The sequence below is a fragment of the Camelus ferus genome, chromosome 12 (assembly GCF_009834535.1).
Source record: "Camelus ferus isolate YT-003-E chromosome 12, BCGSAC_Cfer_1.0, whole genome shotgun sequence".
NCBI lineage: Eukaryota > Metazoa > Chordata > Mammalia > Artiodactyla > Camelidae > Camelus > Camelus ferus.
This window is the reverse complement of record NC_045707.1, coordinates 53,494,496-53,515,378: the sequence shown is the minus strand read 5'-3', so window position 1 is coordinate 53,515,378 and position 20,883 is coordinate 53,494,496. Positions and strand designations below refer to the sequence as shown.

At 42.4% G+C, this 20,883-nt stretch overlaps 1 long non-coding RNA gene across 1 annotated transcript; it reads left to right on the top strand.

Moving 5' to 3' along the window:
- Positions 1-6,947: 6,947 nt before the first annotated feature.
- LOC106728656 lies at positions 6,948-20,398 on the top strand. The gene is made up of 4 exons (XR_004324780.1): positions 6,948-7,090; positions 8,790-8,958; positions 14,867-15,011; positions 19,520-20,398. It is a non-coding gene; the product is annotated as an uncharacterized LOC106728656 (long non-coding RNA).
- The last annotated feature ends 485 nt before the right edge of the window (positions 20,399-20,883 follow it).

Genomic DNA, 20,883 nt, shown 5'->3' with positions numbered 1-20,883 from the left:
GGCTGACCCTGTGGGAGGCCTGGTGGGGTGGAGCACTTGCAGGCCTCAGGCCCAGTAGTTCTGCTGCGGGGAGGGGAGGAGACTCCAAAAGCACAGGGAAAGGCGATGGGGTGTGGCGCTGCCAAGGACCCGAGGTCAGGGTGCTACCTGGTTTATTATCTCTCTTGGCAAGCTAAAAGCTTTCAAGGCTGAAGGCCCTTTTGTCAACCCTATGGTTGTAGAGAATTTAAACTTCCCAAAGTGCTCTCTACACTGCCCAGGGGGCTGTTGAATTGCCCAGCAGCATGGTCAGCTTAGTAACTGGCAACAGGGGCTTGACAGGCCCAAGCTGGCCTGAGCTGGAGGACCATGAATGCCTGTCCAGATGGTCAGAAGTCAAGGGCTGCCCTGCCTGACTTGACTATCCCTTGATGCCCGCTCAGGTGGGACAAAAGATCCAGCCAGTTTCAGGAGGGGCCCATCAGCACTCATGAAGGGAGCACCTGGGGGCTGGCAGGTCCCTCCACCCGGTCCTGTGTACATCCACACTTGTTTACTGAGTGTTCTGGGTGCCACTACTGTGCTAGAACCCGGGGCTGTGCAGGCAGAGTTGGGACAGCAATGCCTTGCCCAGGTGAGAGGGCAGAGGAAAACACTGTGTGACTTCTGAGGCCCCACAAGCCTTGACTGATGTTGAGTTGGATTTAAAACAGTCAGTGACAAGAACAAACATTTCACTCTTCTCTCAGAGCCCAGGACTAGGGGGCAGGAAAACAGTGGTAGAGTCAACTCCCTGACTCATGTGTGCCCCTGGGCTAATCCTGCCCATCCTGGAGACCTCAAAGAGATGGAGAGGAAAAAGGAGGAAGTGGGCCAGTGATGCTTAAATCTAACTTTTCTAACCCTAATGCTCTAAACCTAACACACTCATCTATACTCTAATCACCTAACCTATAACCCTATACCCTAACCCCAGGCCCCTAGACCCTTGGCCCTGACCCATAAACTCAAAACACTGACCCTTACCCTCAATCTGACCCTCCAACCCTGACTCTACAACCCCTACAATAACTCTAAATGCTGACACTGACCCTGACCCAGGACTACACACTAGCCTTAGTCTAGCCCTGCCTCTCACCCATGCCTTACCTTAAACCAATTACTTAACCCTAACTTTAACCCACAGCCCTTAACCATAACAAGTGGGAAAAAAAAAAAAAAGATTATGTACTACAAGCAAGTTTCTCTACACCAGAAATCCAGGTTTTCAACATATTAAAACCAAGCAATGTAATATACCACAGTCACTATGTGACACAAAAACACATGGTTATCTCAATTGATACAGAAAAAAAACTTTACACAAAATCCAGTGCTGTTTCATATTCATAAACACTCAAGAAAGTAAAAGGAAATTTGTTCAACATGATAAAATGTGTTATGCAAGACCCAAAGCAAACTTCATGCTCAATGCTGAAGAACAACAAGGTTTACTCCTGAAATCAAGATTAAGGCCATGATGCTGGCTTTCCCCACTGTTACTCAGTATTGTACTGGAATCTCTACACTGAGCAATGAGGAAAGAAGGAAAATGCACACATGAAAGGGAAAAGTAAAATTGCTTTTATTCAAAGACACAATTCACATCATCCTATATATAGACTCTCCTAAAGAATTAACTAAAGATTATTTGAGCTGCTAAACTAATTCAGCAAAAGAGTAGAACAAAACGTCGATCAACAAAAATCAACTTTATTTGTAGACACTAGCAATGAATGATCTGTAAAAGATTTTAAGAAAACAATTTCCTTTTTAAATAACTTCAACATTAATAAATACTTTGGAGCAGGTTTAATAAGGATGCAAAACTGGTACACTGAAAGTTATAAAGCATTGGAGAAAGAAATGCTAAGTAAATATGCAGACATCCCATGATGACGGAAATACTTAATTTTGTTAAGATGGCAAAAATGACAACAGTACATAATGCAATCTACAGATTCAATGTGATTCCTGTGAAAAATCCCAAGGCCTAAGGGAAGAAATACACAAGCCTACCCTACCTTACACATGGAATCACAAGGGACTCCAAAGTGCCAAAACAATCTAGAAAAAGAAAATCAAAGTTGGAGGCTCACATTTCCCAATTTCAAATCTTAGTACAAAGCAACAGTAAATAAAACAATGTGATACTGGCATAAATATATGTTTATAGATCTATAGAATTGAATGGTGAGCCCAGAAATAAATCCATCCATCTAGGATCAACTGATTTTTGACAACAATGGGCAACATTAAACTGGGAAAAAATCATATTTTCAACAAATGGTGCTGGGCAATTGGCTACCCAAGTGTAGAGGAATAAAATTGGGTCCTTACTTCACACCACACATAAAACTAACTCAAGATAGATTTAAAAGCTTAAATTTAAAAAGAAATAAAATTACAGTCAACCCTCCTTATCTGCAGGTTCCACATCCACAGAATCAACCAACTTCAGATGGGAAAAAAAAAACATATTTTTGAGAAAGTTCATACAGAAAAACTTGAATTTGCTGCATGTCAGCAGCTATTTCACATACTGTTTTTCAGAACTATTTCCACATCATTTACATTGTATTAGGTATTATAACTGATCTAGAAATGATTTACAACAAACAGGAAGTTGTGTTTAGATTATTTGCAAATACTACACCATTTTATATAACGGACTTGAGCACTGGAACCAATACCTCACAGACAGGGAAGGACAGCTATATAAACTGTCAAAAAAAATGGGGATAAATCATCTTACCTTGGATTTAGCAATCTTCTTAAATCTGACACCAAAATACAAGCAAAGAAAGAAAAAAGATAAATTGTATTTCCTCAAAATTAAAATGTGTGCATGAAAGATGCTATCCAGGAAGTGAAGAGACAGCCCAAAAAATCAAAGAAAATATCTGCACATTATATATCGGAAAAGAATCTTTATCAAGAATATACCAAGAACTTTTACAACTCATAAACAGAAAGGCAAACAAGCCAATTTTTAAAACAGTAAAAGAACTTGAACTGACCCTTCTCCAGACAAGACAGTCAACAAGCACATGACAATATCATCAGTCATAATGGAAATGCAAATTAGCATAATGCCATTCCCCTTCAAACACAGTAGAATGCTTACAATTAAAAAACTAAATAAAAATAACACATATTGGCAAACCTGTAGAGAAACTGAAACTCTTAATCATTACTTGTGGAGTTGGAAAATGGCACAGACTATGTGGACAACAGTTTGCCATTTCCTCAAAAAGATTAAAATACCGTTACCTTATGGTTCAACAACTTCACTTCTAGTTATACACATCAAAGCATTAAAAAGAGGTGTTCAAAAAAACTGTACATGAATGTTCATAGCAGCAATATTCACAATGGCCAAAAAGGTAGAACAATTGAAACATTCATCATAGGCTGAATAGATAAACAAATGAGTTCTGTCCATAAACTGCCCTCTGAGCCTGCCAGATAAAGGAATAAAGTAAAACGGTGCAATCACTCTGGAAAATGACATGGCAGTTCCTCAAAATCTTACACACGGGGTTAACATGTGATCCCATCAATTCCACTCCAGGGTATATGTTCAAAATACTTGAAAGCAGGGACTGGAACAGACATGGGTACACCCATGGTCATAGTAGCATTAATCACAATAGCAAAAGATGGAAGCAACTCGTGTCCATCAACAGATGAATGGATAAACTAAATGTGGTGTATACACAATGGAACACTACACAGCCTTAACAACTAAGGAATTATGACACATGCTACGACATGGATAAATCTTCAAGTCACTGTGCTACATGAAATAAGCGAGACACAGAAGGACAAATGCTACATGATTCCACTTATACAAGGTATCCAGAGAAGCTAAATTCAGAGAGAGAAAGCGGATCATTGCCAGGGGCTGAGGGGAGTCAGCATTTAATGGATACAGAGTGTCACTTGGGAAAAATGAGTGAATTCTGGAAATGGATGTTGAGAATATTTGTATAACCATGTAAATGTAGTTCATGTGATAGTACTGTGTATTTTATTTTATTTTTTTTAACATTTTTATTGATTTATAATCATTTTACAATGTTGTGTACTGTGTATTTTAAATGGTTTAAACAGTAAATGTTATGTTATGAATCTCTAATCACAATGGGGAAAAATGAATGATGCACTGATGACTCATGTTACAACTTGGATGAACACTGAGAACACTCTAAGTGTAAGAAGTCAGAGGCCCAGATTGTACTATCTCGTGTGCTTTAAATCCATTAAGATTTTGAAAATGAGGGAAATTGCCATAATGGTTTCAGAAAAAGAAAACTGGATCAGAATGGAAAAACACATTTCCATAACTTGGGGTAACAGTGAAGGCTTAAGTGGGCTTGTGGATGGGATTGCCAGGTGGAACCATAAAATTTCTTCATTTGGGGTTTATCTGCTGGTTCCTTGAGAGAGTATCCCAGTTTTAGTAAAACCCACTGGAATATTTTATGTCAGGTAGCAAATGTGAGTACTGTTAAATGCTATTTAAAGTATTTTTTACGTTTGAAATTACTAGAAACTAAATCACTTTTCAACACAATCATGTCAACACCACATGAAAAAAGCAGAGGAGACATCCGATTTCCTTATAGGAGGCCCACCCTTAACCAGATCCAGTTCACCCAAAGTGCTGATGCTAATCGCCCTTGTAGAAGTCCACAGGTAATTTAGAGGCACTGTGGGAAGATTAGGAGCCACTGTGTTTTAGGTGCTGTGGATGACCTGGATGGAGTCCAAACAGGGCGATTTCTGATTTCTAGTTTTCAAACCATCAAAAAACTGTCAGAACTAATGAATCATCTCAGTGAAGTGACAAGGTTCAAAAATCAATACACAAAAACCAGTTGTCTCTCTATACATTAATAATGAAATATCAGAAAAAGGAAAATTTTTTAAATCCCATTTACCATTGCATCCCAAAAAAATACCTAGGAATAAATTTAATCAAGGGTGTGAAAGACCTGCACACTGAAAATTCTAAGGCACTGAGGAAAGAAACAACAGACACAGATAAATAGGAAGATACCCTGTGCTCACAGATAGAAAGAATTAATATTATTAAAATGTCCATTCTACCCAAAGTAATGTTCAAATTACTGGGCAACCCTGGTCAAATCACTGTGCCCTACACCAGAAAGTAACGGAACATTGTAAAGTGACTATACTTCAATAAAATAAGATAAGCTTCAGTGGCATTTTTCACAGGAACAGAACAAAGAATCCTAACATTCATGTGGAAACACAAAGGACCCTGAACCGCCAAAGGGATTCTGTGAAAGGGACAGGCTGGAGGCATCTGCTTCTCTGACTTCACACTGCATTACAAAACTACAGTCACCAAAAAAGTGTGGAATTGGCACAAAAGCAGGGACACGGACCAGAGGAACAGATAGCCCAGAAATCACCTATGGGTATGTGGTCAGTTAATTCACATGAAAGGAGCCCGGAACCTACACCAGGGAAAGGACATTCCCCTCAATGAATGGCACTGGGAAAACTGGACACCACAAACCAAAGAAGGACATGGCACTGTCTGCACACACACAAAAACTGACTAAAACAGGCATTCAGCTGGCAATGACAGGTAGGCAACATAATGGGTCTACAGCTGGAGCAGCTTGGAAGGGTCTGGTTGCAGCTGTAAAACTGAGAGCCCAGGCACAGACACAATAGGATGGTCAAACTGTGTCACAAGGCAACAATGGCAGAGCTTTGTGGAGTCCCAGTCAGAAGCCCAATATTCTAAGTCCTAAACTAGCTAGATTTAGAATCTAATTTATCTTATTCTACATGTTGACTGTAATAGTGTTAGCAATGTCTACCTTAAGCTAATACTTTTCTCTCTCTTTTTTTAACCATTCAAGGACTTCTCACTTTATACTAAGCATTTGTGGCTTTAGGCATCAGAACTCAAACACAAGATGATGAAAAAATAGGGACTAGGGAGGAAAGACTGAAAATAGGTACACTGCAAAACAACGTATTCTTACAGAGGCACAAATATGTGCTTTTGGAGCATAAGACCAAACTCCACTTCTGCTATAGCTGTCAGGTTAAAAATGGGAATCCTTTCCACCTATCCAGGCTGACATTTTTCAGTTCGCTCAAATCACTATTTTAGTTCTCTCTGCAACCTTTATTTGAGAATACTCCTACCTAGTGACTTGGTAACCTAATTCCGTTTCTACTCAGTCCGGGCACCTTCCCACTGTATTCCGTTTTAAATCTATTCTCCAAGAGCAGGGATACTTAATCGAGCTCCCTTATGGGGTCTAAAGGAGGGCGCTGCCTCCGGTTCTCAAAGTGAGGCGGAAAGGGGCAAGATTACCTGGCAACTTGTAGGAAATGCAAGCTCTCTGGACCCACTCCGGACCCTCGGAGTCCGAAACTCAGTCACCGGCCATAGCAAGTCCCACGGGGATTCCGATGTCTCTGAACTTGAAAATTCTTGCTCTGGATACTGACCCTCAGCTCTCAGGAGATGGGGAAGTAACACCCCTGCCTCCGGTTATCCAGGCTGCAACCATTCCCTAAGTTCCGACTGTTAAATTCATAGCCCACTTCGGCTAACATTTATTTTTATTAAGGCTGGACCTGCTTGACAGACCCCACGCGGGGCGCTCGCCCAGCAGCTCCCCGACCAGGAGGCGACGGCGGCGCTGTTGCCCGTCCAGGGAGCACTCTGCCGACCTTGGGCCCGGTCACAGGCAGGCGGAGCAGCGCAGCACGACTCGCCCCACAGCTGGTGCCGGCGCCCGGCTCCCACCCCCGCACTGTGGGACAGTCCCAGATAGCGCGGAAAGCGGGAGAGCCACGCCCACCCCTGAGCGCCGGCCAATCGCAGCACGCGGCGCGGCGTCCTGGGGGGGCGGTGCGCCCGAAGAATCCCCGCCCCCCGCCCCAGCACCCGCCAATCGCGGCGCGCGGTGCTGCACGGCACGCCGAGTTGGTTCGGCAGCGCACAGCTTTCGGGCGCCCTGAGGAGGCGGCGCACCCGGAGATGCCTCGCGGGGGCCGCTGTGGCAGCGGGAAGGTAGGCTGTGGGCGCTGCCTCCTCGGTCTCTCCCTGTCGTTCCGGCCCGCGGGGCGCAGGGGGCGGGTGGCTGGCCCCGGGCAGGCAGCCGGGGCTCTGCGGCGTCTGTGGCGCGGACGCAGCTCGCGTCGGAGGCGGGGCGGGAGAAGCCGTCCCCTGGAGGGCGGGGGCGGCGGGGGGCGGCGGCCGCCGGTCAGTCAGGCCGTGGGGTCCGCGCCTCGCGGGTGTTCGGCGGTGTCTGCGCCGCGTCGGGCGCGGGGTCCGAGTGGGGCGGCCGGGTGACGCGAGGGGGTGAGGGCATTTGCGTTCTGAGTCGCTGCGTGTGCCCTGCGTGTGTCCTTTACCTTTCACAGGTTATTTTTGAGCTTCTTGCCTACAAATGTACTCGTCTCATCATGCTAAAAGCGTGAACTCGTCGTCCTTTTACCAAAAAACTTCCGCAGAAAATAAATGGTGTCTGCTAGGTTTCTCCGATGTAAAGTTACTGTTTTCCCTTTTGGAATTAATAAGTAATTTGTGGGGCGGTGCTTTGTGACCGTGTGTGTATCCTCTTCAAACGTTCATCCACTAGTTTTAGCATTCACTGATGATTTTCTGAATCCATCATTTACTTACTTGTTTGTATCAATTTAGGCTCATTTTTATTTCATTCAGTAGGTTTTAATCCTTCAGTGTCATTATTTATTTGATGCTGAAATGCCCACATTTGGCCACAGTGAGAGCTCCTTCTTGCAGGTTCATGGGTCCTTCTGACATGTTTTCATTATTCCTTGAGCAGTTTTTGACTCTCTGACTTAAGAGGTTTCAGGCTCCTCTTGTCCTTTCCTGTCCCATCGCCGGTGTCACCTACGTCTTTAAAGACCTGCGCTGATTTAATGTGTTAAAGAGGTATTCTGGAGTGTTTTCTCTCTCTCTCTCTCTCTCTCTCTCTCTCTCTCTCTCTCTCTCTCTCTCTCTCTCTCCTCTCTCTCTCTCTCTCTCTCTCTCTCTCTCTCTCTCTCTCTCTCTCTCTCTCTCTCCTTCTCATGATATTTCCACGTTCTTTACTGTTCAGATAACTAAGGGAGCGTCTTCAGAGCTGTCAGATAACTGCACCCTGGTGGAGACAGCGCCTTCCTGGGGGTAGATGCTCTTCCTCTTGCAATCCTGCCCAACTGTAGGAATTTCTACTTATGAAGGAACATGCTTAGACCTATTAAGTACCATCTGTGTTATGGCTGAATTTATGAATTTGTTCCCTTCCTCCTAATTAAGGAAGTTTTCATGGTATATTTTAATCATTATTTTTTTTTTCAAACTACAGTGGCATTGATGAAGGGTTTTATTTCTGATGAGGTGATTAGCTCGTAGTAGTTGACCTTAACTTGGTTCCTAATGTAAATCTAAAATTTTCCTTAAAATGCAAATTAAAAAACTTATGAAGTGAATACATGTCTGTTGTAGAGACTTTATACAAAACAAAAGATGTAATACTGTGCAGGACTTTGGAGGGTCCTTGTTTGTCCTCACACGTGTGCATTTTGGACTGTGTCTAGTTGTAAGTGTTGTCCAAACGTTTTTGGTTTTGCTGTCTAACGACTCTGTGGATTCAGACACATTTAAAAACTATGCCTTCACTGCTGCCATTCCTGGGTTTCCATGTTGTTAATTGTTAATGTGTATTTAATGAAGTTGATTTCATTTTTTTTTTCCTTTACAGACTATCTCTACAGAGAAAAAGAAATTGGGGTATAGACTACCCATCCTTTCCAGGAGAGACTCCACTACAGTGCAGAAGAGTGGGTCTCAGGACCGTAGGGGCAGCTGCTTCCCTCTCTGAAGCATGGCTCAGGTGTGGAGAAGGATTTCAGGAGACTGCTGGGACTCCGGTAAGATAGCTGTAATACTGTTTGCCCTGAATGCTGAAGGATAATCCTAGTTACTGAGTGTTCAGGCCACTGTAATGTATTTCTTTGGCATTCCCTTCTTTATTTCCTTTCAGAACACTGTAGTTGGTGGATTACTTTTTTTCACTCATCCTTGAATTCCTTAAAAATTGTGGCATATTAGTATCCACCCCTTTCTGTCATGCAGAGCCTCTATACTTCTTTATAAGTAGAGGATACATACTGAAAATGTTCTCAGAGATGAAGCGGTTGAGCATTTACTCTATAAAAAGTACATTTATGAAATGCTGATATATTCAGAATCTTTTGGCATTGAGATATTCAGGTTAATTTTTGTTTATGTGGTAACTTTGAAGTATTCACCATAAAGAGGAGTACTGACCACTGTTAGAAACTTTAAAGGTGGGGTTGCTCTCTCTCTATTTAGATTGAGGAAAAATGTAAAAATACATTTATTAGGTATATGAGGAGTATGTGCTTTGGGAATACTTTTTGGTAAATATAAATAAAGGAAAACAGAAATATGTAAAGGTGATATAATCTAAGTTCTTGAATATTTTACATAATATTGTTGGGTTTTGGCCCCTGTCCCCTAAATTACTACATCATTATTAGTTATTATTGTTGTTATCATTATCTGCCTGCTGTCATTAACAGCTGAAAAGAAGACTACTGCAGAAAAGCACTTTGAGTTATCCTCTAGACCCAAGAAAGGTAATATATTCATGGTTTAAAAAACACCCAAACAATGTAAAAAGATACTTTTTTTGAAAAATCTCTTCCTCACCTTTGTCATCATCTACCCCATTTTTCCTGCCTCCTCTAGGTAATCATTAACAAATTCTATGTGTCCTTTCTGGGATCACTGTTATCAGCAGAGCCCAGTAGGAAAGCTCAAGCTCATAGCTCCAGGGTTTTTAAAAAATCTGATTTGGGAAATACAGTTATGGCCTATGGTATAAGGACTATACTGCTTGTTAATGAAATTCTTATTTGGCGAATTAGTTGGGAAAAGCTTTCAGCTACAAATGATAGGAAGCCCTATTGAGGTGTTTGAAGAAATGGGGTTGAATTTATCTCCTGAAGCAAGAAGTCCAGGGACCCAGACTTGTTCTGAGTTCTGCAGCCCTAATGTGGGGTTTGTTTTTGTGGTTGTTAGGTAGAAGCTGGATTCTCCAGACCCAGTTCTCAGGAAGAGTGTAGGGTTGGAGGATTTTCTCCAAATGAACTTTTCTTCTGGGAATAAGTACTCGCCCCAGGACCTCTACCTTTGGTCAGAATCTGTTACATAGGGTCACCTCCACTAAACAGATGTCAGAAATCAAGGATTTTTAAACATATATGTTGCTGATCAAATAAAATTAGGATTTTGTTGATGAGGAAGACGAGAATCGGTGGGTATCAAGGAGGCTGCTGGTTCTGCTGCCACACTCAGTTACCCTGTGGGAGGGGCAGGAGAAGTCAGGGCCTGAGACTTCAGAGATCTCATCTGACCCCACGGTGTTCTGACTGTGTCCTCCTGCCTGTGGGGTCTTGAGAAAGCAAGCTAAGCACGCTGAGCCTCAGTTTCTGCACTGGAAAATAGGCATAAGAATTGTGTGTCTCATTGGGTTATTGTGAGCTTTAAAAAAATTAATAAAAGTGCTTAGTTCAAAGGTTTACACTTAGTAGGTGCTTAATGGTACCAGTTACTGTTATGTTTGATGGCAAAAAGAGCTGTATGAGAGCCTACTCAGAGTCCGGGAGAGTGAGAAAACTTTCTGTGGATAAGACACTAAACATTTCTTTATGCTATATTATTATTTCGCTAACATTTAAGGGGGTTCTTTTTATGCGAATGAAAAATAAAATTCCCCTATTTTTTTTTAAATTCATGAAACACTGTATTAAATAAACTGGCACATGGTGTTTGTAATATCATAGTCTTCTAATGGTACTGCAGAATTTATTTATTATTATTAGTGCCAAATGCTGTGATTTGCAAAGATAATTTAATTCTGGTTTCGTAATTCACTATATAATGTGTGGAGAAAATAGTACAGTTGACCTTTGAACAGTGTGGGGGGGCTAGAGATGCTGGCCCTCTGTGCAGTATAAAATCTGCCTATAATAAACTTTACAAGTCAGCCCTCTTGCACCCATGGATTCACCTACTGCAGACTGTGCAGTAGTAGTACCTAGTTTTGAAAAAAATCCACGTGTAGGTGAACCCACACAGCTCGGACTTGTGTTGTTCAAGGGTAAACTAACTGTGTTTTCTTTTACAGACATAGCTTATATCTTTTCCTGGAGATTTAAAGTTGGTATAGTCAAGTTCAACTTGGAGAGAGAAAGAAATATTAAATAAGCTGCTACCTTGTATTTATTATTTGATTGATTGATTGATTGTCCTGGGGTTTGAATCCAGGACCTTGTGGATGCCAAGCATGTGCTCTACTACTGAGCCATACCCGCATCCCCTGCTACCTTGTATTTAATTTCAAGAGGATTTGGGGGGATCATTTCCCCATCCCAATATATAGTCAACCCATTCTTCTGTACTTTCTGTTCTGTAGAATGATCAATACATGCTGATAGGCTGTAAGAGCTTATGTCTGTGTATAATTTATTTACAGCATAAGTAGCTTGTTAAGGCAAGAAAGAATGGTTAATAATTTAACAAAAGCTTACAAATAGACATTGAAAGAAAAGGGGCCCCAAGGCACGTCCTGTAACTGGCTCCTTTGTAAAATCGCAACGTCTAAAGTTTTAGTTCAGGACAGGCTATTAAATTTTTAGGACTTGGAAGTAATATTTTTTTGACAACCGGGAATCAGAAGTAGGGAAACATACTTCTGCAGAGTGTGTGAAAAGGGGGGAGACTCCATTTCCTTGTCTCTATGTCTCTGTTTCCTTACCTGTAAGGCACTGAAGAACAGAGGAGAAAGGGGAAGGAAATGGAGGAAGTGGGATGGGGTGAGAGAAGTGAGCAAATGCATGTTCCTCAGAAGGTGCGAGGGACAAGGAAGAAGGTAAAAACCTGAAAAGAGCCTGGAACCTTTGTAGATAGTGATTTTCTTTAAAAGGTGGAACTTTTAAAAAATGTATCAAAATGAAACTATGCAATGAAAAGGAAATAGTGTTTAATATTTTTCTTAAAATGCCCTGCAAAATATGTTCTCAAAATCTTTGTTATTGAGGTCTGAAATCTGCTTGAGAGGCATTAGTAAACTTCTAAATTATTATTTGTTGGCATGTTTTTCTCCCCATTCGAACGTAGGCTTCTTAAGGGCAGACTCTCTTCTGTTGCTCTTCTTTGTATCCTGGGTGGCTAAGGCCAGGCTGTGGCTAGGGCTGCCATGATGCCGTGCTACAGACTGGGTGGTTGGACCAACAGAAACTTAACAGCCTCACAGTTCTGGACGCTGGAAGTCCAAAGTGAAGGTATTGGCAGAGTTGGCTCCTAGGATGTGCTTCAGGCTTCTTTCCTTGACTTGCAGGTTGCTGTCTTCTCTGCATGTGTCTTTCTATTGTCTTCCCTCTGCATGTCTGGTTCTGTGTCCAGATTTCTTCTCTTATAAGAATATCTGTCATGTTGGATTAGGGCCCACCCTAATTATCTCAGTTTAATTCAGTTACTTCTGTAAAAACCCTAGCTCCAAATAAGGTTACATTCTGAGATGCTAGTGGTTAGAACTTTAACATATGAATGAATTCTGGGGGGCACACAATTCAAACTGTAACAACAGATGCCAGCACAATGCCTGGCACACATTGGGCACCCAGAAATGTTTGTAAATGCAAACTGTTCTCCCAGTCTGGCTGATGTCCTTCCTGGAATTTCATTGGAATGGGCCTTGATTTCAAGGGTACCTCTTTTCAGCAAATAAAATGGGTTACTAAGTGATAAATTCCTGGTAAAGGTTTTATCTGTATAAACTATATAGTTAAGTGCCTGTAATTTATGGGTTTATGAATCCATTATACAACCTGAAAATAGTGATAATTGTATTTCCTGTCCTAGTCTGTTCAGGCTGCTGTAACAAAAATACCATAGACTGGGTGGCTTGTAAACAGAAATTTATTTCTCACAGTTCTGGAGGTTGGAAGTCCATACACTTATTTGGTGTCTGGCGAGGACTTCTGGTTCATAGAACCTTCCTGCTGCATCCTCACATGATGGAAGGGGCCAGGGATCTCTCTGGGGCATCTTCTACAGGGCACTGGTTCCATTCATGAGAACTCCACCCGCATAGCCTAATCGCCTCCTAAAGACCCACCTCTTAGCACCATCACATTGAGGATTAGGCTTCAATATGTGAGTTTTAGAGGAACACAGATACTCTGTAGCATTCCATTTCTTTCATTCTGATTTACTTTTCTAGATGCATAATAATGAAAAAAGATCAGTAATGGTTTTTGCAAGTAAGTACACACCTTAGTTTTATTAGCTTTTTAAATGAATATGGGTTCTTAGGTTATTCTGAATGGCTTATATTTAATTTTATATTTTGAAGGATAGACAACTTTAGCAACACTAGATGTTCAGGGCACGAAGTGTTTAGTAAATGTTTACTGTTATTTCGTGTTTTTGTGCATGTTGATTCTCCAGACATTTTGTCAGTGAGTCTTTCTTTCCTGATCAATTCAAAGCGGAGCATCTGTGTGTGTCTGTGTGTGTCTGTGTGTGTGTGTGTGTGTGTGTGTGTGTGTGCGCCATCAGTATACCATGACATACTTCTAATCTAGTGTTTAATTTTTCTTTTCATTATTAATTAATGTTGCCTTTCAGAGCACGCATTCCTTGAAAGCAGGAGTTTTCTTTTTGTTGTTGTTTGTTTCCTCAGGGTTTACTATATCAGAGGTGTTATATTAATATGTATTTAATGAAGCCATATAACTTCTTTTTTTAAATTTTATTTATTTTTAAATTTTGGGAGGTAATTAGGTTATTTATTTATTTATTTGTTTTTTAATGGAGGTACTGCTGATTTAACCCAGGACCTTGTGCATGCTAGGCATGAACTCTACCACTGAGCTATACCCATTCCCCACCATTTAACTTCTGAGCCTGTTTCCTCTTCTGGAAAACTTGAGTTGTAATGTCTAATCTCTTAATCTGTTAGTATATTGAAATGTAGCTGAGAGAGCTTTTTTTGGTTTTAGCATTATAAGTCAATTATCTACTCAATATGAGGAGAAAAATTGATTTTTATTAGCTATCTATTACTTTTCTGATCAGTGTCAGTAAAGTTTCCTGTTGGGACTTCTGGTTCCACCAAGGTGGAGTCACTCCATTCCTTCTAAGTTTCCTGTGTATCAGAATGGCTAAAATAAAAAATAGTGACCACACCAAATCATGTAGAGAAACTGGACCACTCACACATTGCTGGTGGGACTGTAAAATGGCACAGCTACCCTGGAAAACAGTTTGGCAGTTTCTTATAAGACTAAACATGCAGTTACCATACAGCTTAGCAGTTGCACCCTTAGACATTTATCCTAGAGAATGAAAATTACATTCACGTAAGATCATGTGCACAGCGTTCATAGCGGCTTCTTTCTTAGTAGCCCCAGACTGAGAACAATGCAGATGTCCTTCAAGGGGTGACTGGTTAAACAAGCTGTGGTCTGTCCACAAAAATAAAAAGAACGTAACTGTTGATACACACCTGGTAAATGTCCAGGGAATTTAGCTGAGCACAAAAAGCCAGTCCTAAAAGGTGACATAGGTGATTACGTGTATATATTATTCTTTAATTGACAAGGTTGTAGAAGTGCAAAACTGATTAGTGGTTGCCAGGGATCAGGAAATGAGGCGGGGCAGCGGCTGTGTTTTGCTTTAAAAAGGCAACATGGGATATACTCTCTGTGATGGAGTTCTTTCTCTCTCTCTCTTTCTCTCTGACAGTACCGGTATCAACATTCTGGCTGTGATGCTGTACTGTAGTTCTGCAGAATGTTACCATTGGAGGAACTGGGTGAGGCATACAGGGCTGCTTCTGTTTCTGACAAATGTATACGAGGCAACTGTTACATCAAAATAACAAGCTTAAGTAAGTAAAAAGTTTTCTTAAGTGTTTTAAACAAATTGCTGCTAGCAGGGCTCCTAATGTGGCAGAGGAAGCACACAGTAGCATTCCTATCATAGATAAGTAGTGGCTTTGCAGTTTGTTTTATGCTTTTTTTTCCTATGGCTTGGTCAAATAGTCTACAAGTTAGAGCTTTATAATTATTTCAGGGTCATTTTTTGAGTTTTCATTTGTGCTCCAGTCATTTTCCTTGTCTTTTTTAACTTAATCAGTTCTAATTACTTCTTTTGCTTCTTGTCATTTGGCTTTAATTCAGAGAATCTTAGCAAGGTTGTGCATAGGCCTTTAGTCAGGAAGATTTGAAATAACGACATTTCTTTTATTATCTGAATTTTGTGTTATTTGTGACTTTGGAAAAGTAACATGCATAAAACCTCATTTTGATAAATAACCACATAAAGTGACCATTTTTATATGTTTTTCTTTAACTGAACCTACTACATCTAAGAGTACCAATGGGATTACAGCTGTAACACGGAGTTCCAGTGGAAGTGATCTGTCAGATGAAGATAAAAATTTTAAACCACAGAGAGATAGCAGACATGGTTCTAGAATAGACAGATTTTATAACAGGAATATTTCATGTCCACAGGATGGGACCAGTAAAGGTAAATTGATAATTTTGTAAGAAATTTAGTTTCTGTTATAGATTGGATTTCAATATTGGGAAAAGCTTATACTCCTTTTCTAATACTTAGCATTGATTATGATCGTACTAGGTCCCAGCATCCCAGCCCTTTAGAAGTATTTTCTTATAATAATTCTCACAGTAACTCTAAGAGAGAGGTATTACCAGTATTATTTTTACAGTTAGTAGTTTAAGCTTGAACATGTTAGAACTGGTTGGATTCCACTTTGGGTCTCTTAGGTGACAAAGCCAGTTCTCTAAAGTACAGGCACACCTCTGAGATATTGTGGGTTTTGTTCAGACCACTGTAGTAAAGTGAATGTTGCAGTAAAAGAAGTTACATGAATTTCTTGGTGTTCCAGTGCACATTAATGTTGTTTATACACAACTGTAGTCTATTAAGTGTGCAATAGCATTATGTCTACAAAAGTCAAAGTACCATATCTTAATTAAAAAATGGCTTATTGCTGAAAAATGCTAACCATCATCTGAGCCTTCAGTGAGTTGTAGCTTTTTGTTGGTGGAGGGTCTTCCCTCAATGTTGATGGATGCTCACTGATCAAGGGGGTGGTTGCTGAAGTTTGGGGTTGGTGTGGCAGTTTCTTAAAATAAGGCAGCAGTGAAGTTTGCTGCATTGATTGACTCTTTGACAAATGGTTTCTCTGGACCGTGCAATGCTGTGTGATAGCATTTTACCAACAGTAGAACTTCTTTCAAAGTTGGAGTCAATCCTCTCAAACCCTGCTGCTGCTTTACCAACTAACTCTATGTAATATTCTAAATCCTTTATTATCATTTCAACAGTCCTCAGAGCGTCTTCACCAGGAGTAGATTCCATGTTAAGAAACCACTTTCTGGGAGAAGGGGCATTATAGCTCAGTGTGGAGTGTGTGCTTAGAATGCACAAGGCCCTGGGTTCAACCCCCAGTACCTCATTTAAAGGGAAAAAAAAAAGCAAAATTAAAAAAAAAAAAAAAAGAAAACACTTCCCTAACCCTACCCCAACCTAGCCCTCACCCTAGCCCTAAACTTAACCCTAACCCTCACCATAGCTTTATCCTAGCCTTCACCCTAACCTTAACCCTAACCCTAAACCTAGCCCTAGCCCTAACCCTAACCCTCACTATAGCCTCATCCTAGCCTTCACCCTAACACTAACCATAGCCCTAAGCCTTGCCCTAACGCAGGCCCTAACCCTGGCCCTATACTAGCCCTACCCTAGATCCAACCCAAGCCCTCACGTTATCCCTCAGCCTAGCCCTCATCATAGCTCTAACCCTAACCCTAGCCCTAAACTTAGCCCTAGCAATAACCCTAACCCTCAACTTAGCCCTCAACCTAGCCCTCAAACAAGCCCTCATCATAGCTCTAACGCTAACCCAAATGCTAACCCTAACCCTAGCCCAAACCTTGGCCCTAAAATTAGCCCTAACAATAATCCTAACCTTAGCCCTCAACCTAGCCCTCATCATAGCTCTAACTCTGACCCTAACCATAGTCTTAACCTTACCCCTAACCCTAGCCCAAACCTAGCTTTAACCCTAAACCTAACCCAGGCTATCACATTATCCCTCAGCCAAGCCCTCAGCCAAGCCCTCATCATAGCTCCAACTCAAACGCTAACCCTAAACCAAGCCCTAACCCAACCCTAACCCTACCCATAACACTAGCCCTCACCTTAGCCCTCAACCTAACCTCAACCAAACCCTAAACTTAGCCCTAACAATAACCCTAGCCCTAAATTTAGCCCTCAACTTAGCCATCATCGTAGCTCTAACCCTAAACTTAGCCCTAACCCTAACAATAACCCTAGCCCTAAATTTAGCCTTCAACTTAGCCATCATCGTAGCTCTAGCCCTAACCCTAACCCTAGACCTAACCCAAGCCCTCGCCTTATCCCTCAACCTAGCCCTCAGACGAGCCCTCGTCATAGCACTAACCCTAACCCAATTGCTAACCCTAACCCGAGCCCTTAAGCTAGCCCTAACTAGCCCTACCCATATCCCTCACCCTAGCCGTAACCATAGCCCTCAGTGTAGGCCTCTACCTAGCTCTCATCCAAGCCCTCATTGTAGCTCTAACCCTAACCCAGTCAACTAACCCTAACCCTAACCCTAGCCCTCACCGTAGCCCAAACCCTAGTTCCTGCACACAGAGGTCTCACAGAAATGGGACCAAGAAGTAGCCCAGGCAGGCAGCTTTCATAATTTTTTTTAATGGAGATATTGGGGATCGAACCCAGGACCTTGTGCTTGGTAAGCACATAGTGTACCACTAGGGGTGTACCCCACCCCTAGTTTTTATTCTTTTAAACAAACTATAAATTTATGAGGAATTGACAGACCAAAGAAATGTAGGTTTCGGTGCTCAATTAGTGAAAAATCAAAATAGAGTTTGAGCTTGGGGTAGTAAATTAAAGAAGTAACAAGGTTTGTTTATATAGGCTTCTGCACCTTTCATATAGTTTTATTTCCTGCTTTCAGGGAGATAGAGAGGAGGGTGAGAGTGTTCCTCTTGCATCAACCATTCATTAAGTAATTTTAATTCACAACAAACACCATGTCATTGTGGCATATTTTGGCGGGGCCCACGCTGAGTGACAATAATACAAGTGGGAAGGTTAGACCCCAAAATTGGGAGGTACACTAAAGTGTACCTTGCCACCAGCTGTGAAAGAATTCACGCAACAGAGGCAGAAGGACGAAGTGAACAGCCACTTTATCACTCAGAAGGGGAGATGGAAGGAAAGTACTCGAGCAGAGAGAAGGAAAGAAAAGCACTCAAGTGAGGAAGGGTTGCTCAAGTGAGGCAGGAAGGAAGGGGCAGAGCACAGCCATTCAAGGGATGACAGCAATTAACACCAAAATGGTGGATGATTCAACTCCCAGCAGGTCTTAAGGCTCAAGATGGCGAGAGAGTTGACTTCTGGTAGATCTTGAGCTTCATTGTATGCTCATTGCAATATGTTAACATGGTGAATGACACTCCCACAGGTGCCAGGACAGTTCTGAGGCTGACCATAAAAGGTCAGAGAGTGGGCAGTGGCTCAGTTCCTGAGAATCCCAGCCCCTTCCCCAGGGTAGTTGGAATGGCCCTCCCACTTGTTGGCATGTGAAGCTGTTGAGCCCATAAAAACTGGCAACACCGTGCCTCGTGGCCTCTCTTGTTCCCTCATCTTTGGAGATGGCCCACACTCTGTCTATGGAGTGTGTATCTACTTTTACTTTAACCTGAGCACTCAACCCCCACACCTCGTGGTCTGTCTCTCACCTTCTGAAACAGCCTACACTCAATGTAGTATGTACTCTCTCTAAATAAATCTATCTTTACTCAACTGTGGCTCGCTCTTAAATTATTTCCTGCACAAAGCCAAGGACCCGCCCTTGGTGGGGCACATCTCAGGGACTCAACTGAGACCTGGGACGTGGCCCTCTTGCCCCATATTCGTTTTTCCTGTGTCAGGGCCATAAGTTGGACAGAGGCCGATGGATGCAGACCTGGACCAGCAATGGCCCCTGGCCAGCATGTGGGTGGGGCTGGTGTTTGCTCTCACCTCCACTTTTCCATCTTTGGCTTTAGTACCCTTAAACTCTTGAGTCTTCACGGCCTCCACGCTTGTCCCCTCTAGAGAACACTTCTCGTCCCAACGGTCACTCCTTTTTTCCTCCTACCCAGCGGATATTTCTCTGCCACCTGGTCAGAGGCACTTGTCAGGGGGAAAGCAAGCAGACATTACGTCTAATAGAGTGTGACCGCTGGGCCCTCTGGGAAGTCACCTTTCAGGCAGGTGATCCCTCAGGACCCTCAGATCAAACCCTTTCTGTGACTGTTTCCTTTGCTCCAGGAAGCCACTCAGGTGCATCATGAAGCAGCACAGAGCACAGCCTTTCGTGAAATGGAAGAATCAGAAGACACTCAGGGAACGACTGGCCTCGTGACTTGCACGCGTCTTGGTCAACTTGAGTAGAGGCGTAGAGTTAAAGCCCTTTTTCTACACTAAAGGCAAACTCCCTGTGAGAGAGTCATTTTCTTTACTAATTTACTTTAAACAGGAAGGTCCCCTGGGGTCGGGCTCATTTTGCTGTATCTCAGTTGCAGAAGGGACTGACTTCCCAGCCTAGCTGCCTCTGGTGATGTGAGCAGCCATGCACGCTGGGCCCCAGCTCCTGCAGGCTCGCATCCTGCGCTGAGCTCCACTGCTGCCCCTCCACCACAAAGGCTGGAGGCCAGTCCCACCTCCCTGATGGGCTTTGAAGTTTCTGAAGGAGGTTCACAAAATCTCTTCTGCCCTTGCCTTTCCCTAGACTCCCAGCTTTCCTCCCACGTCACCTTCTGATCGGATCTGTGCTCTGCCACTTCCTTAAAGGAACGTCCTCAAGCACCTGCCCTCCGCGCCCACTCCCCTGTAGCTCTGATGGGCCTTTCCTTATCTTTCCTACTTACCATGTCCTTATTAGTCACAGCAACATTTCAATACGGGAGTGTTTTGTTTTCACAGGCTGTACAAACAACGCTTAATCTTTCCAACATTCCCTGTAGATTTCCAAGTACAACCCCTACAGGTTGCAAGTATGATAATTACTGTTTTCATTTTGACCTTGAATTTATTACAAAATATTCTGGACAACAAATGCTGTTAAACTTTACAGGTACTTGGTATTTCATTTTGGTGAAGGCTTTTTAAAACAATATAATAGCAACAATAAAATAAAATTATCCAGACCATCTGCCTCCACCCATGAAAGAAATTCCTACTCTGGAAATTATCTTCCTGCCATAAAACCTAGATAACAAAGAAAATAAATGAAAGGCTATTTTTAGAGACTGAACAACAGGCAGTGTGTGAAAGGAATCCCTGAGAGAAGAGAGACAAGATAAGTTCTACGATTGCTCAGCTTACCTCCTGGAGGTGCATCCAGGCTGCAGCACAGGGAAGGGAGCCTGCGCGAACAAGAGGCCTGGCTGAGCAGGAAGAGATTACAGTCTAGGGAGGCCGAGGCAGCTGGGCTCTGGGCAGAGAACCTAGATGACAGGGCCTGCAGAGAAGGAGTGATTCTGAGATCTGCAGGAGCCCCGCTGTGTCTGGCAGACCTAAGTGCTGTGTGTATAGAATGAAATTCCATATGGCATATGAGGAACCACCAGAAGGTAGTAGATGGGCACAACTGCCAGAATTCACTCAGGCAGATGGAGGGACCTCATAGGACC